General features: G+C 31.6%; 1 long non-coding RNA gene across 1 annotated transcript; it reads right to left on the bottom strand.

The window, feature by feature from the left end:
- Positions 1-5062: 5062 nt before the first annotated feature.
- LOC148779024 (uncharacterized) lies at positions 5063-6600 on the bottom strand. Its single transcript, XR_016046874.1, has 2 exons — positions 6339-6600; positions 5063-5553 (listed from the first exon to the last, which is right to left on the bottom strand). It is a non-coding gene; the product is annotated as an uncharacterized LOC148779024 (long non-coding RNA).
- Between the last annotated feature and the right edge of the window lie 11410 nt (positions 6601-18010).

Below are 18010 nucleotides of genomic sequence, written 5' to 3'. Positions count from 1 at the left end.
ACAAAAATAAAGATTTTTAGAAAATATAGAAGAACAATCAAAGATCTAGTATAAACACCTCCTAACACATGATCAAAGAAAAGCCCTGAAAAAATTTAAAGATTTTATTAACGAAAAGTAGGTTTTTTCAAGAAAACCAATGAAAACACTAAATTCAAGCCCAAAAAAAATAAAATAAATAAATATAAAAATATTAAGTGAATAATATATACCTCTTGTTGATGCAATTTGAACATTTACCCCTAAGGAAATTCCTAAAAAATACCTTGAAATCAAAGAAATTTGATTGAAATTTATGAGATGCTAAAAACCTTAACTTTTTTTGCACCGGATCTTAGTAATACTACAGTTTGATCTATCAACTTGATATATGCATATTGTAGAGAGTCAAACCCATAGTTAGCAAGTCAGAGACTATCAATAAATCGGTTCACCATAAAATAAAAAAGGAATCGTTTTTATTTTAAAAAATCGGATGAAAACATCAAGTAAAAAATACGGATCGGCAAAAATACTTTATGCAAAGATATCGCCAATATATCGAACTAGGCTCAAAAAATTGGATAATTTTAAAATACTAGAAATTTTGAAATTCTAAAAAATAAAAATTATGTCAAAGCCATCAATAACTAATCCATCCATAAAAATATACCATATAAATTTGTTCATTAAATACTTTGACAAACACCACACCTACTTAATAGGTACCAAAAAAAATACACTAATTTTTTTGTCATTAAAATGCTTTAACTATGGTATGGTGACTATAGTCACTCTATAACTATAATTAAAGGTTATATGCAATTTTTTAATTGGTGTGGTTTGTGTTGAGCCGAGGCTCTAAACAATCAAAGCACAACCCCAGATCTCAAGTATATCCATACATGTAGGGCATTGTCTATTTATTAGAATATATCCCATTCCATAATTTAGAAAAAGAAAAAGTTTATATAAGGTTGCAACCTTAAAATGTAGAATTAAAAATGCACCTAAAAAATCTATTGGAAAATGTTGTTTTAACTTTGAGAAACCCTCTAATTAATCATCTCAACATCAAGATGTATGAATCTGAAAAAAAAAAAAAAAAAAAAAAAAAAAAAAGATTTTGAGTCCCATAAATAATGCATCTTGCAACACATTATCTAGACGGTCCATTTTCAATATTATTATATATTTATAGATCTACTTGAGTTTAACCATTTTTGGAGTTCAAAATTTTATAATTAAAGATAAAAAAAATTGCTTCAAAATTACATGTTAAGATAAGATTTGGCGGGGTGCCTTAATTGGATTGTTTAAGGTGGCAACCTGATACAAACCAAATAGAAACCAAAAGAAATAGAAGCTCAAAACATTTTAAGTTTGAAAAATTAGATAACACAAAATTATAAGAAATATAAAAATAAATACGCATAAACAAATATAAATTAGATGTCGAAGTAATTGATTTACCAACTAAATAAAAAACACGACAAACCATTTTATCGGACTTGGGCGGCCAATTATATTGGTCTGCCTTTCTTCATTCTTAGGGCCTTAAGGGTATTTATTTGGCAACTTTGGTGAAGAAGCTCATGAAAAATATTGAGAAAAAAGCTCTAGAAAAAGATTTTGGAAAACCTGAGGCCGTCCATTTGATTGGCGGCTAAGTCTGGCCTTTTAAGAACTCAATTTTTTTTTTTTTTTTTTTAATTACTCATCCAATGATATAATGAGATAGCTACAAAAATTCGAAATCAAATAAATCTTCCTTGGACATCAATCTAACACCATATTTATAATGAGATAGCTACAAAAATTCGAAATCAAATAAATCTTCCTTGGACATTGATCTAACACCATTTTTTCTTTCTTCAAGTGGACTCTTTCGAAAAGAATTATTGTCCAATATTTATTATTTTTTCCTTTTTTTTATGGGCTTAGGACCACAGAGTTGTGTGTGCCGATTTGGGGTGAAATAAATGCCCTAAGGCCTCCAAAATGGGAGATGGTGTATGTTGTTTGGATCGGCGGACAAAATATTCTCCAAAAAGGAGATACTTCAATTTTCATTCTAATTTCTAAGATCTATTTTTTATATGAATTATCAGCTAGAGTATCACGAAGCAAACAAGCCATCAGCTAGTTGAAAGCAATGCAAACCAATCCAAAATATTCAACCTTTTGATGTGGCATTGATAAACCTCATTACCACTAATCTTTGGTGGTCATGAGCGTGCCAAGTAAAAACGATTGTTGTAGGGATTCATGGACTATAACGTTGTAATATGTGAAACATGGACACTATGTTCAGCAGATCGAGGGTCTGACCACGTATTGATACTTGATAGACACGAACACCTATGTTCAACATTTCTAGAAACACATACGACACTTCTATGGAGTGTCTAATGGTATGTCTTTTTTTGGACACATTTTATTTTTAAAATTTGGTGTTTTTTAGTATAGAAACGTCACTCTTCAATGAATAATATTTTATTTAAAAAATAAAAATATTTTAGAATAATAAATGTAGTTTAAAATAAAAATAAAAAATAGTTTTATTTTATATTGAGGGTGTGAGTGGTGTGATCATATCATTTTGAATGAATGCACTAGAACCCTATTCAACAGCCATGCAATAAGGATGCTCAATTTTGAATTAGTAATTAGCTAATAGTTTTTAGCTTTTTTCAATACCGTTATTACACAACCTTGAATTAGACAATAAGAAAACTATTTACGAATAAAAATCTGATTCACAAGATAATATTTTTAGAATATTAATTTAATTTAACTTTTCTGTGACACTTTACTAGATTTATGACATATGAATAATTGAATATGCAAATGCACATATGACCTACACATAAATTCCAATATATGATATACATAGGCATGTCCATAGGGGGTTTGGAAGCTCATGAGTTTGGAAGCTAAAAGTAAAGTCGAGGAATTTAATGAGTTTGGAAGCTAGAAGATTTGTAGCTAGCTGTTAAATGATTATTTAATAGCTTGTATGGATTTATATGGGACGATAAGACCTGTGTTTGATAAACTTGGAACATCTAAACCTGGAGATTTGAAAATAAATCAGTCTTAATAGCATGTTTGATAAGTTTGAGTATATCAAGTGTATTTTTTTTTATGACCTTCTCCACTACATGCACTTGTAAAAAATATATTAAAACTAACTCATAAAATTTAAAATAAATAAAATACTTATAAAATTTAGATGTATTTTGGGGCTCACCTATAAAAAATATTAAAAATAATTTTTTGATAAAATATAATGGCCAAAATACCTCTTAAAAATTTCAGGGGTATTTCATCATTTTATTTTATTGACAATAATTTTTTTATATTTTTCGCTAGTGTGAGTTTAATAGAGAATTGGACGTCCAAATTTTGGTGTCGAAATAGTATATAGAAAAAAAATTAAAAATAAAGTAGTGTAGAGACATGACATTGTGATTGGGGCTATCTTAACCCTCCTTTTGTGTTTAGAGCACCAAACAGTAGACTAATTTCTCATGAATAGAAGTACACAACTTTTTTATTGGCCCTCGAGAAGGAAATATTTTCAATTTGTTTTAAATTAGGACATGTTCAAGTAAGCCTAGGCTCCAGCCCTTATAGGTAGGGTTTTTAAGGGCTTGGGCCACGGTCTGGGTAGCACGTTTGGAAAGCTAGGGCTGGGCCACGAGCTCACGGCAGGTGTGGCCTAACCTAGTATTTTATTTATTTATTTATTTCTTTATTTAGTATATAAGGCTTGACTAGCTGTGGCTTAGCATAACCTTGTATTTTTCTTATTATTATTATTATTATTATTATTATCATTATCATTATCATTATCATTATCATTATCATTATTATTATTATTATTATTATTATTATTATTTAAGTATATTAGGCCCTACACTGCCCGGAAAGTGCTTGGCCAGGACCAACCCTATTATGAGCAAACCATATTTTAGGGAACAAAGAAGTTCTCTCTATTGTTTGGCGAAAGGCAAAAAGAGAAGTGAAATAACATCTCAAATCTCGTATCTTTAGCAAAGGAAACTTGCAAAACGGATGCATAATATCCATTGGGCAATCGAAACATAGGCCCTACTAGGTTTCAAAAATTTTACCAAAGCGTATGAAGATAGAAATGAGACATGCAAGTGAGTCATAGAAACCAAGGGAATCAATATGAGAAGACAGTTCCAAGTCGATTAAATCCATGATCATAGGAATTCAACTACCTATTGATGAATTTCAAAGCCTAGAAGTATGCACCTTGCACATCCATTGGGCAGTTTAACTTTTCTTGAGTCAATGGCACAAAGTGGGTATCACAAGATACATGAACATTGTTGTAATTCTGCCCTTTTTATAATTATTGTAATGAATTCAACAGGACTCAGGAGTTGTAAGGATAGAATGGTACAGGGCACATAGGTAAGAGAGAAGGAAATGGTATAGAATATGTGTCTTTGTTGGTTTTGTGCAACAAAATGTTGCTGTGTAGTGTATGGAACTGTTCTCGACAAATCTAGCCAAACGTTTTATATAGTTTCTAGTTCATTGGACATGCTTTATACACATGAACCAGTTACACACTATCATTTTGGTTTTCCAATGATCAGGAAGGAAACAAATATTTCATGCTTCATTTTGTTTTGCATGATACCAACTATATTGAGAGAAATAAAGGACCCAGCTAGATCAACCTAATCCCAATCGTGCATAGGCCAGCATGTGATTGCAACCAAAGCAAATGAAAGTGAAACTGAAATAATTCAAACATCTCTTGTCACCCCCAATAGGCTCATATTGATTATTGAGTCATTGAACAAAGGTCCTCTGTATTTAACTACGTTGAAGGTCACATGTATAACACAAACAAATGAATTTCTTGCATGAAATAAACACAATGCAGAAATTGGTTCTTACTGATTATCAACTTGTGTTGTTAAATCTCACGGTGAAATTCCAAAGAAATCTAATGCCAGGGGACACAAATGATCATATTATTCCGACTGAAGGCTTTAGCTATAATTGAATAACTCCAATACCATAAGAAAATAGATAAGCCGTGGCTAAAAGCAGCTCTTTCCACTAGCCATCTTCACAACCAAAGAAATATACGAAGTCAAAGTGGTTAAAACACCCTCATAATCATGTTCACAATAATACCTTGCTACAACGTACAAGCAGTGTTCTAAAACCTGTTCAGGCAGTGACTCGATCCCCACCTGAGCCACATTTTTTTGATAATGTTAACTTTGTATTTATCTAAGAGAGCGAATACAAGTGAAGGGGGGGAGAGAGGACCTCAAGTACCCTCGAGGCAGGTACCTTGGTCAAAAAAATAGGTCCGGAGACCCTATACAAAAAATCAACCCCGTCTTGCTTGATTACAAAAATTGGAGTGTAGCCAAAAAAGGGCCTATGTGGTCCAAAGCAAAAAAGGAGATAGACTGGTCGGGGTCTTCGACACTTGGCCGTGCTCCGTTTTTAGGAAGAAGATCAGCAAACTCGTTTTACGTCTGCCAAATATGACTCCATAAGACGTTCATATCCCTGCATATATAGTTGATTTCATAAAAAATCATAGAGAGGTACCAAGAAAAAAGGGAGGTGTCTGCTGCCCAAAAGATGATGTTTTGGGCATCTCCTTCCACCACCAAGTGTTGACCCCAATAGGGGTTGAATTTTTTGATACCCAGCAGGAGAGCCATCTCTTAGGCGAACTGGGAATCTCCATGTCCGACGTTTTACGAGTAGGTGAGGAGAATATTGCACTTATGATCACGGAAAACCCCTCCTGCCCCTGATGGCCCTGGGTTTCCAGTGAACAACCATCAAAGTTGAGTTTGATGGTGTTGACTGGAGGGGCCAACCAGTTGTGAGAGCTTTGCTTCTTGTGAGGACCCAACCAGTTCCCTGCTTGAGTCACATTACTCCTGTTACTCAGCTCGCACTTGGCCGAGTCACACCAGTGGCGATGTAAGGGTCAAAAAACGGCCCGAAATTCAAGAAATTTTTTAAAGGAATATGTAGAAATCCAAATAATGGTAAAAACCTAAAAAAGATACTAATAAAAAAACTATAAAATATAAAAAAACAACGGGAAAAATCCAAACATATTGGGGAAAAAGAAAAACAATTGAAATTCATAAATTAGTGTAAATAAATAGAAAGTATAGTAATATACAAAATTCATGATAAAGTAAACGAGGAAAGTAGGGATGTGAGAAAAAGAGAGTTTTCGGATGAGAGAGAAAGGGGTTTGGAACGAGAGAGAAGAGGTGACAAGAGTGGCATGGTAAGAGGAGAGGAAGAAAGGCATTTGGAGATGGACATGCCTGCTGTGTATTTGGAGGGAGCCCCACTGTGTAGAGAGAGAGACGAGATATGGCGGGTAGAGGAAAGGCCATCGGATCAGGAGGCTCTAAGAAGACGACATCGAGGAGCAGCAAAGCTGGTCTCCAAATTCCAGTGGGTCGAATTGCTCGATTTTCTAAGGCAGGGAATTTGCAGAGAGGGTTGGTGCTGGTGCTCTTCTTTATCATGCTGTTCTTGAGTATCTTGCTGCCGAGGTGTTAGAACCATGGTCAGTAAATCCCCCTTTAATCGGCGACTTTTTTAAAAAATAGGCGTTTTTATGGAAACGGTTTTAAACGGCAACCTTTGAAAAGGTCGTGAAAAAATAGGGTACCTTTCATAAAAACGTTTAAAACGCTATTTTTTTATAATTCAATTTCATTTAAATCAGACCAAAAAATCGTATCTTGTTATACCTATAATTTTTTTTTTCCCTGTTTTGTGTATTTTTGCAATTACTACTTTCATGTTTTTGAAAAAACAATATTATTTTAAAAAAAACCCAAAAAAAAAATTTATATCCCATAGTTCTTTTCCAAACCACATTTGCATATTGAACTCAGTATAATTAGAGCTTTCTTTCGAACAACAAAAACTCAAATGAGATAGAAAAATCATCTTTTAACTATCCCAAATCAGCATCACATTTTCCTTTTATTTTTCGCTCTCTAAAAATCAGTTAGACCCTCTTCCATTAAGGTTTGGAAAGCCGATAAACTCTTCTATCTTCTTTCTTTTCTCTCCATAAACCAAGCGTATTTTTCGCTCTCTAAAAATCAGTTAGACCCTCTTCCATTAAGGTTTGGAAAGCCGATAAACTCTTCTATCTTCTTTCTTTTCTCTCCATAAACCAAGCGTATGAACTTTTCCTACTTCTTTCTTCTCTCTCTATAAACGGTTGTGGCTATGAGCCTCTTCCTTCGTCCTTCTTCTCTCTCTAAACCATAAACACGACGTGAAACCCAAATATCTAAGAGCTTATTTTCAATTAAATAAATTTATAAAACTTTAACCATAGTTATAGACACCATACTATAGTTAAATTATTGTACTAAGAAAAATAAAAATCGTGAACTTTCTTTTGGTACCAGTTAAGTAGATGTGATGTTTTAAGTAATGGTTAAAAAAACGGATCGGTGACCCGGATCGGGTTTCCAAAAAACAGATTCGGATCGGCGAATCGGCGATCCGGATCGAGAATCGGGTGAATCGGTCAGAATAAAGCTTAAAAAAAATTCGAAAAAATTATTAAAATTCATTATAAATATTGTTTTTTAGGAATTCAATAAAAAATGAGGGTACTCCATTAAGAATTTTCATGTTTTTGAATGAATATGTGAATATTGATATGTTCTTTCCCTGCATGAACCGCCATTCAGCATTTAATTTACAGTATTTCGTGCTCATCCCTACACTGTTGCTGTTGGGACTCGATATGTGAATAATATGGTTGGGATAGGGTGGCCTCAGAATCATCATCTCTCTCATTTTCTCTTTGAATAATATGGATTAAAAAAAAAATAACAAATTTTCAAAAAAATCGATCATGGATTAAAAAAAAAATCACAAATTTTCAAAAAATTCTATCATGGATTACAAAAAAAAATTCGATCATGGATTAAAAAAAAAAAATCACAAATTTTCAAAAAATTCAATCATGGATTACATAAAATTCGATCATGGATTACATAAAATTCGATCATGGATTACAAAAAAAAACAAACAAAAAAAAACAAAAAATTCGATCGTGGATTACAAAAAAAGAAAAAAACAGTTCGGTCATGGATTACAAAAAATTCAATCATGGATTACAAAAAACTCTATCATGGGTTACAAAAAAAGCAAAAAACAAAAAATTCAATCATGGATTACAAAAAAAAAAACAAACATTTCGATCATGGATTACAAAAAAAAAACAAACATTTCGATCATGTATTACAAAACATTCGATCATGGATTACAAAAAATTCTATCATGGGTTACAAAAAAAAAAAAAAAAAACAAAAAAAGCGATCATGGATTACAAGAAAAGAAAACAAACATTTCGATCATGGATTACAAAAAATTCTATTATGGGTTACAAAAAACCAAAAAATTCGATCATGGATTACAAAAAAACAAAAACAATTCGATCATGGATTACAAAAAAATCGATCAAGTATTACAAAAAAATCTATCATGGATTACCAAAAAAAAAAAAAAAAAAAAAACCATACGGACTCGCCGATTCCGTACAGTGAATCGGCGAGTCACTGTGCGGAATCGTCCAGTTCTCTCTAGAACCGGACGATTCCCGATTTTTCAACGGATCCGGTCCCTTATCGCGAATTCCGAGTCGAACCGGGCGAGTCCGGTTCGACTCGGCGTTTTTTAAAACGCTGGTTTTAAGTATTTAATGAATTTATGTAGAATATTTGTCACCATACTATAGTTAAAGTATTCAATGAATAAATTTATATAGTATATTTGTTTTTTATATATAATAAGTTGGTGGAATGTTTCTTAAAATATTTCATGGGTAGATTTATATGATACATTTTTTTGGTATATACTAGTTAATTATGTATTTAATATTAGATGATTGAATAAGAGTCAAGAGGCATTTAAATTAATTGACTCGATTATATTAGCCTAATAGAGTTTTTATGGATGAATTAGTTATGAGAAAAGTTTATATAAGGATGCAACCTTATAATGTAGAACTACGAATGCACTTCAAAAATCTATCATAAAAGGTAGTTTTAATGTTGAAAAACCCTTTGATTGATCATCTCGACATAGAGATGTATGACTATGAAAAAAAAAAAGGATTTTAAGTCTCATAAATAGTACATTTTACAACATATTATCTATACTGTCTATTTTCAAGATTTTCATATGTTTATAGATCTACTTGATTTTAACCATTTTTTAAATTTAAAATTTTATAATTAGATATAAAAAAAGATTTTGAGATAATCCTAATAACGTTTTATATCAAAATTATATACCATGATAAAATTTGAAGGTGCACCTTACTTCTACACCTACAGATACATCTGTATGCAAATTGCAGTCATTAGTTATTGATAGCTTTGACATAATTTTTACTTTTTAGAATTTTAAAATTCTAATATTATAAATTTATCCGAATTTTTTAGCCTAATCCTATATATTAGCGATATCTTTATATGAAGTAATTTTGTCGATCCGTATTTTTTACCTGATTTTTTCATCCGACTTTTTAAAATAAAAAAGATTTATTTATAATTTTATGGTGAGCCAATTTGTTGGTAGTCCCCGCCTTGTTAACTATGGTTGGAACTTGCTAAAAATGCTACTCGTGATAACAAGAAGTCAAGAATCGTTCCAAGGCACATCCAACTTGCAGTGAGAAACGATGAGGAGTTGAGCAGGTTGCTTGGGACTGTCACCATTGCCAATGGTGGGGTTTTGCCCAACATTCACAGTACCCTTTTCCCAAGAAAATACCGCCCGATGGTGGTTCAAAGGCATTTGCTAAAGAGCAGAGAGAATGGCGTTTTCTTTAATTTAGGGTTGCTTTTATTTTTTTTAGGGTTTTCTTTTTTGTTGGGCACATGTATTGTACATGCCCTGTAAGAACTGATGCTTAGCCTTGTTGGGTACTTTAAATAATCATTTGTTAATGAAATATATGATTTTTTATAATAATAAAAAAAGGAGAATGCTTTCTAGAGAGATGCAAATTGCGCCGAACGTGGGTTTTAGAGAGAGAAAGGGATGGAGAGACCTGCAAGTAGGTCTAATCAAGGGGCGTTTAGAGAGAGTTGGAGTTTTTGAGATAGAGATAGAGTTTGGATAGGGTGTCATATTAGTATTTGTTTAGGTCAATAATTTATGGTCAAAGGGGTCTAAAGGTTGTAAGATAGAAAAGATGGAGACTTTTTGCATTCAAGTAATGTTTTCAATTTTTGGGTCTCATAAGCTATGAAATTTAAAAATAGAGAATAATAAGATATTTTCCCTTCAATTTAGGGTGTAGTTGGCATATAGATGCATCCGTAAGCCTAGAGGTAAGGTGTACGTTCAAATTTTATCATTGTATATAATTTTGATGTCAAATGTTTGTAGGATTATCTCAAAATCTATTTTTATATCTAATTATAAAATTTTAAATTTTTAAAATGGTTAAAATTAAGTAGATCTATAAACATATGAAAATCTTGAAAATGGACGGTGTAGATAATATGTTGTAAAGTGCACTATTTTAGAGACTTAAAATCTTTTTATTTTTTATAATCATACATCTTAATGTCGAGATGATCAATCAAAGGGCTTTTCAACATTAAAACTACTTTTTCCGATGGATTTTTGAGGGGCATCCATAGTTCTACATTATAAGGTAGCATCCTAATATAATTTTTTTTCTTCAATTTAACTTCTAATGGCTAGGAGTAATTATGACATCATTGTACAAATGATAAACAATCTCATAGTATACCATCCCTTAAGAAATTTGTTACTTTTAGATTTTATGATTTTTTTTTCTTCTACAAAGGTTTATTCTTTGTTTCTCCCGTTACCTGGAGCTTTAATTATTATATTGGTTGTGTTTTATGCAAATATATTATTATACTATCGTCTATTTAATTTAGGGAAATTAGCAAATATATCCATCATAGTTATTTATTTTTTAAAAGGGAAATATCTCCATAGCCTTTATTTTTAGATTTCATTTCTAGATAAATCCAAAGTTTCAAAAAATATATATAACCCCCTGACAATTTTAAATTTAAATTTTTAACCTAAACAAATGTGAGAAAGATATGCTATTTCTAAAACCAATCGTTTATCTCTCTTCATTTATATATCCCATCTCTCTTTCTCTCTCTTCCTGCATTTCTCACTCTCTCTCTTCCCGTATTTCTCCAAATACCTCTCTCTCCTCCTGGTAATCTCTCACCTCCATGAAATCCTTCTCTCTCTCTTTCTCTCTCTCTCTCTAGAAGTTTTGGAGGATGGTTTTTAAAAAATGCATTATCTTTTTAGATTTGTTTGGCCTAAAAAACAAGTTTAAATAGCTTAAAGGGATAAATGAGACTTTTAAAGTCTTTGAGAGTATTGTGAAATGAAACTTAATTATTGAGGCTATAAAGATATTTTTTCTTTTTTAAACTTATTTTTATTTTTCGTTTAATACATTCATGTCTATTTCTAGCTTCTTATTTTTTTCACAAATGTCATTTTTACCTCAGTAACGGCTCTATTAGAGCTATGGCGGCTTGAAAGTATAGTCTATTAATTTAGGGAAATTAGCAAATATAATCTTCATAGTTATTTATTTGTTACACTTATCTTTATTTTTCGTTTAATACATCTATGTCCATTTATAACTTCTTTTCTTTTTCACAAATGTCCTTTTATCTCTCTATTAGAGCCGTGGCAACTTGAAAGGTTCTTGGAACTCTTTGGCTGGGCTTCCTGATTAATAAACAATTGCGGACATAGCAGGTAATTAAACTTCTAATCTCAAAAGATTCCTAAAAGTTTAAAACACATATTTGATCTTAGGTAATTACAAAAATTATTCTACTTAAAGCTCGATCCACAGGCTAAATCCATACAAATTTTAGCAATCTTCCAACCATTTGAAAGTTCCATAAAAATTACAGTGCAATGGCGAGAAAAAAGTATTGCAAAGAGTGTAACAATAAACGCATATTTTATCCCAAAGAGATAGAAAATAGGTGTGAAAAGGATAGAGAAAGAGCCAAAGAGAAATTGAGAGAGAGAGGACATGGTAAGTGAGACCGAGGGAGAAAAAGGGCAAGAGAGAGAGAGAATCAAGGGGGAGAGAGAAAATGGGTGCGAGCGAGATAGTTGGAATATGGTACCTAAATTATAGAACATGGAGTGCAACAACACGATCACCTACAACTTTGACAAGAGTCTAAGTGATGCAAATTATTAAGAATGTATAGCGTGAGTTTTTAAAAAAGATAAATATGCGGTAAGTTAATTTTTTTAAGTTTAAATTTATTGAAAATATTTAGTTAGATTTATTGTGAGATTTAAAGTATACTTAAATAGGAAAAAGATAAGTGCTAAGGAAGATAAAGATTAACAAATATAGTAAGTAACTTTTAAGATACATGATATTTGAGAAAATATCTTCGTATTTTTTATTTTAAGTTTCATTTCTCAATAAACTTAAAGTTTTAAAATATATGTTAAGGCATTAACATCACCTTTTAGATCAATTTTACTCATTTTAGCTCTATTTTTTTAACCTATGATTTAATCACTTTTAATCACAAAAACTAGCATCAACAAATTGTTTTCCTATTTTACACTTTCAGTACCTAAGTGATTGAGACAATTTGCTGGGATAGTTTTTGTGACCAAAAGTCAATAAACGTCGGACACAAGAGATAATGGGGTATGGTGAAATACTTGAGAGTTTTGTTGTACCGCTTGAAAGAAAAAAAAAAAAAAGGTCTACTATGAAATAAAATGAAAAATTAGGAGTTGTTAACTTTTTTTATCATTATTATTATTTATTAAAGAGGTAAAAGTAAAGAAATATAATAATTAAGTTAAAAATGTAATATAAAAAATATTTGAGCATTGGATGTCCATAAAGTATATTTATGAGGGGTACATAATTTGCCCTTTTCTTACCACTATTTCGGTCATCCGCTTTCTAATTATATATAAATCCGAGATAAATATTCTCTGGGTGCCACTAACCCGACCTTTTCGCTGGCTTTTTAGCGACACGTGGCAGGTTTTAATACAAAGAATATCCTCTTGAGCGCTCTCGATACGAAATTACCAAAAGGCACGTGCTCACAAAGGAACTATCAGAATCACCCATCCCTCTTTGAAACCGAGAAATACGGTCCTTCCATTTCTAGAGGACTGAAATATTTATCATTAAAACTATTTATTCATAAAAACAAATGAGAGCACACACTTGATTAGATCCGCTTTGTCAAGAATTTATAAGAATTGAGTAAAGCATTATAGGAATTTTAAAACTCTCCATCCATCACCGTCCAATCTCAGAATGACCCATGTGGAGTGGCTAGCAGCTGGTATTTAGCAGCACTACTTCTCAAGTGCAATTCATGCTGAATTTGAGTAGACTAGCCTCAATAAAAAAAAGTTTTCAAATTTCATTCTCAAGCTTGAAAAATTAATGTCTCAAGATTGAATAGGGTGAGTGGTCAGCAACTGGTATTTAGCATACTACATCTCAAGTTCGATTTTTGCTGAATTCGAGTAGACTAACCTCAATAATAAAAGTTTTCAAATTTTATTCATGGGCTTGAAATTTTAATGTCTCAATATTGAATAAGGTATGTTTAATTTTTAGATGGTGAGATTTAAGTGTTAGACAACTCAAAATCCAAATTTTTTTTTAAAATAATTATCTAGCTATTATTAGGTGGTTCTCAAAATTTTAGAAAAAAATAAAATGCTCATAAGAGAAGCATCTATCCGAGGGAGTAAGTATACAATATGCTCCTGGGGGAGAATAGTAAAGGTGCTAAAAAACCTTTAAGTTAATTTGAAAAGGGAAACCCCACATTTGACACCATAATTTCTATTTTGAGTGTTGCCACCTTTGTTTCTCTTATCCTTCTAAATTCTTGCATCATTTGGACCCCATAGCAGCCTCCTTTGACACAATGTACCCCCGAATCCAAAAAGCACTAAAGCTTTGATTGAAGAAAGAATTTTTATTTGATGGAACATTAAAGAAATTTACAGTCACAGGTGGGCAATATAGTAATTTAGGGCACTTTGGTTTTAAGGGAAACTAGGGTTTGAGTTAGGTAGAGAGAGAAAGTGAGTGTGGGGGTAGGTCCACTTGGGTAAGATTGTAATTGTAATTGCTTAGGTTATATGAGGCATCCATCTTAAACATAAAGTAAGGTGTCTCTCCAAACCCTGTCCAAGATGCAATTTTGGTACTGGAAGATATTTTTAAAATTTAGGGAGAATGACCTCTAATCTCGTCTTTCAAATTTTCATTCCTATTAACTTTTGGGGTTAACCAAATTCTCTTGCACTCTCTCAAGTTTTAAATTTTGGGACAGTTAGCCTTTTAATTATATTTTTTTTGGTTTTTTTTATAAATTTGATCTTTTTGTTTTACAAAATGACAAACCCATATATTAGTCATTCATATTTTTTTTGTGACTTGATATATAAATTTTATTGATGATAATAATTAATAATTGTAATAATAACAATAATACTTTATTAATTGTTAAATATTTCATCTCTAATAAGTATTTTGATAAAAAAATTTAATAAATAAATAATAATAACTATTAACAATAGTAACAAATATTTTGATTAATCATTTTTCAAGTTCAAACGATATTGATATAATTGTAAAATAGGTCATAATGTTAAAGAAAAATTCATTTTTTTTTTTCATGTCAGAATTTATAGGGTGGGATCCACGGAGGTCAGATTGATTTTAGGCAATAGAAGAGAGAATGAAGGGAAAATTTTGTAAAATAAAAAGATCAAATTTGTAAAAAAAAAACAAAAAAAAACACAATTAGAGGGCTAAGAGTCCCAAAATTTTAAATTTAAAGGGGTACAAGGGATTCTGGTGAACCTAAGGGGCTAATAGGGATGGAAGTTTTGGGAGAGGGGTAAATGTCATTTCCCTAAAATTTATTGTTATATTTAATTACGATATTTAAAACTTAAAAATAGTGTAGATTGAGTAGATTCATAAATACTTCAAATGGTCCAGATAATATGCTACAGGATCCACTATTCTTAGGACTCGAAGTCATTTTTCTTCGTAACATACATCTCAAAGTTGAGATAATCAATTGGCAATTTTTCAAATATTAAAAAAACCTTTTTGGGCGGGCTTTTGAAGTGTGCCTTACTTCTACAGTATAACGCGGACACCTTATATAGACTTTTTCCTTTGTTAATTTTAGCTAGTTATTGTTCACCATGAGTAACATCGACCTCCAAGATGTCATCCAACACTCGTTCTATCAGTATGATAAGAATCAGAATGCCCATCAAATTGTTGAGTATTTTGTGTAATCAAAATCAATCTAACTCTTGGGCATATTGTTGGATCATATTTTTTTAAAAATATGTAAATAATAGTTTCAAAATATGATTTTAAAAAAAATAAAAATAATTTATGAGGTTAAAACTCCTTACAAAATCATTAGGGAGTCAAAATATCTCAATTAATATTGGAGGATTATTTTTAACTTTCATTTCTTAGGTACCTTTTCAATTTTTTTTTTAAAAAGATCTAAATTACCCTTTGTTAAGTTGCAAACCCTGAACAACCACATGCTTTTTAATAATTTGACCTACGTAGGAGCCCCCAACCAAATGATGGGAGTCCCTCCGCTTATTCTAGGTGTGTCAAATCACTAAAGTCCCTTATTTGGTTCAGGACTCCCAACCCTGAATGAAAATAATTTTTTTAATAATGTTTTAGGAGCTACCTCAATTAAATGAAACTAAAAAGCAATGCTCCAATGAATTAGGATTTTTTGACCCCCTTGGTAATTTTGTGAAGGGTTATAACTCTTCAAATGAGTTTTCTATAAAAAAAAATTACTCAATTTTGTTTAGCCAGTTCAAGTAATTCAAATATGTAGGTCTGATTAGTCAAACACTAATTTTGACTAATTTTCTACCAAATATTTTTTTGCTTTCTTCCATACCACCAAAGCAATCGATTAGCAGCCAGACCAGTCAGTCCTTGATGATCCATGACCTAGATATTTTGTGGATCAATCTCTTGCATCTCCTTACCATTTCCATATTTAATTCCATTAGATGGTTCTGCATTCACACCCAACGAACTAGGCACTCTAAACCTTTATGTATGGTAAGGTGAAAGCCCATTTGGACATCTCTCATGCCCATATTCTATGATAGGTTCTTAAGAAAGCACTAAATCATTATTTTTAGGGTGCAGTTGGCATATTGATGCATCCGTTGTTGTAGAGGTAAGGTGCATCTTCAAATTTTATTATAGTATATAATTTTTATGTAAAATGTTTTTAGGATTATCTCAAAATATATTTTTATATCTAATTATAAAATTTAAAAAATTAAAAATGGTTAAAATCAAGTAGATCTATAAACATATGAAAATCTTGAAAATGGACGGTGTAGATTATATGTTGTAAAATGCACTATTTTTGAGACTTAAAATCTTTTTATTTTTTATGGTCATACATGTCTATGCCGAGATGATCAATCAAAGGGTTTTCTAATAACTAAACTACCTTTTCCGATGGATTTTTAAAGTGCATCCGTAGTTCTACGTTATAAGGTTGTATCCCTATATAAAGTTTTTCCTTATTTTTATTGTTAGGTTTTTAGTTCTATTGGTTGTCAGGAACGGTGTACGAGTGTGTATGTCTAGTGATTCATGAGACTGAGTCTATTTACAATAGATTATATGCAGCATTAAAAGTTGTGATACTCTAAATAAGGACTTCACAACTCTTTTGGATAGTGCATCTGCCTCAATATTGGTCTCCATGCAAGAATGTATTAAAAAAACATCTAAGTGAGAAGTATTATACCATATTCATTGAATACCATCATGTGGTGCCAACAACTAGTTTTTTTTGACACAGTTATCTGAGGTTTGATTGATAGTTGCCAACAGCTAGTTGAACATTGTTTCAAGAATGTCCTTTTATAATGACAATAGAATAGATGGGTCCCTTCTAGCAATTGAATTTCTTGGAGCAAATATATGATTCCAATGTCATTGTATCGACAAACAAGGAGGGGAGCCTCGATTAACATGTAAGCGTCTTCTGATTACAATCTCTAGTGCGGCTCCCCACTCTTGCCAGTCGAAGGTTTCTCGAAAGCTACCATCAAAGTTAAGCTTAATTATTGCTCCAATTTTAACTTTTAGAGAATGTAGGTTTCATTAAGGATTATTGAAAGCCCTAGAGTTTATACTCTAATGAAATATACTAGATGGTGGCTAAGATCGCGAGTTCCATGATCAAAGCCCTTTCATTGAGTGGACAGGGAGTTGCCGGCATTACCCACTGCAATTCAAAAGTTCCAATGTGCGAACATATGTCTCATACGGATAATATACGTAAATGATTCCTAAACTCCTCATCATGTTTGCATAAGAGGCATGCATTAGGTGTCTAATAGAAACAAAATTCATAAATCCCAGTTTTTGAAAGGCCACAATAGAAATATTGTGTTTTTCTTTTAAGAAGAGAATATAACAAAATGCAAAAATGTATTTTATGTAACAAGTTATGAAATTTTATATTATACTATTATATCACTAGTTTATGTACAATGAAAATAACTACTACAAATTAGTGTGGGGCACTATTATCTCTTAAAAAATTCCTTGCTCTCTTCAAAAATTCTTTTTGGTATTAGAGCAACACCGATCTTCCATCTTGAAGTTGTTCCTCAACCCAAGTAATGTCTTCTCCCTATTGTACAAATCCATCTCTTCATATTTGTTCAATTGGATAGTTGGTCACATACTATAGCTAAAGTATTTGTTAAAGCCACTATTTTAATCTCCATTACTTTTAAAGCTATCCATTCTAAACCTAAATCCACTAAGTCCGCCTTAAGTCATCTGGGTTAACATCATGCAATGGAAGAGGAAATTGAAGCTTCACAC

Source organism: Amborella trichopoda, chromosome 13 (genome assembly GCF_054954075.1).
Source record: "Amborella trichopoda isolate Santa Cruz 75 chromosome 13, AtrichopodaSantaCruz75HAP2 v2.0, whole genome shotgun sequence".
Classification (NCBI taxonomy): Eukaryota; Viridiplantae; Streptophyta; class Magnoliopsida; order Amborellales; family Amborellaceae; genus Amborella; species Amborella trichopoda.
The sequence above is the reverse complement of the archived record's forward strand: the minus strand, read 5'-3'. Positions and strand labels throughout refer to the sequence as shown.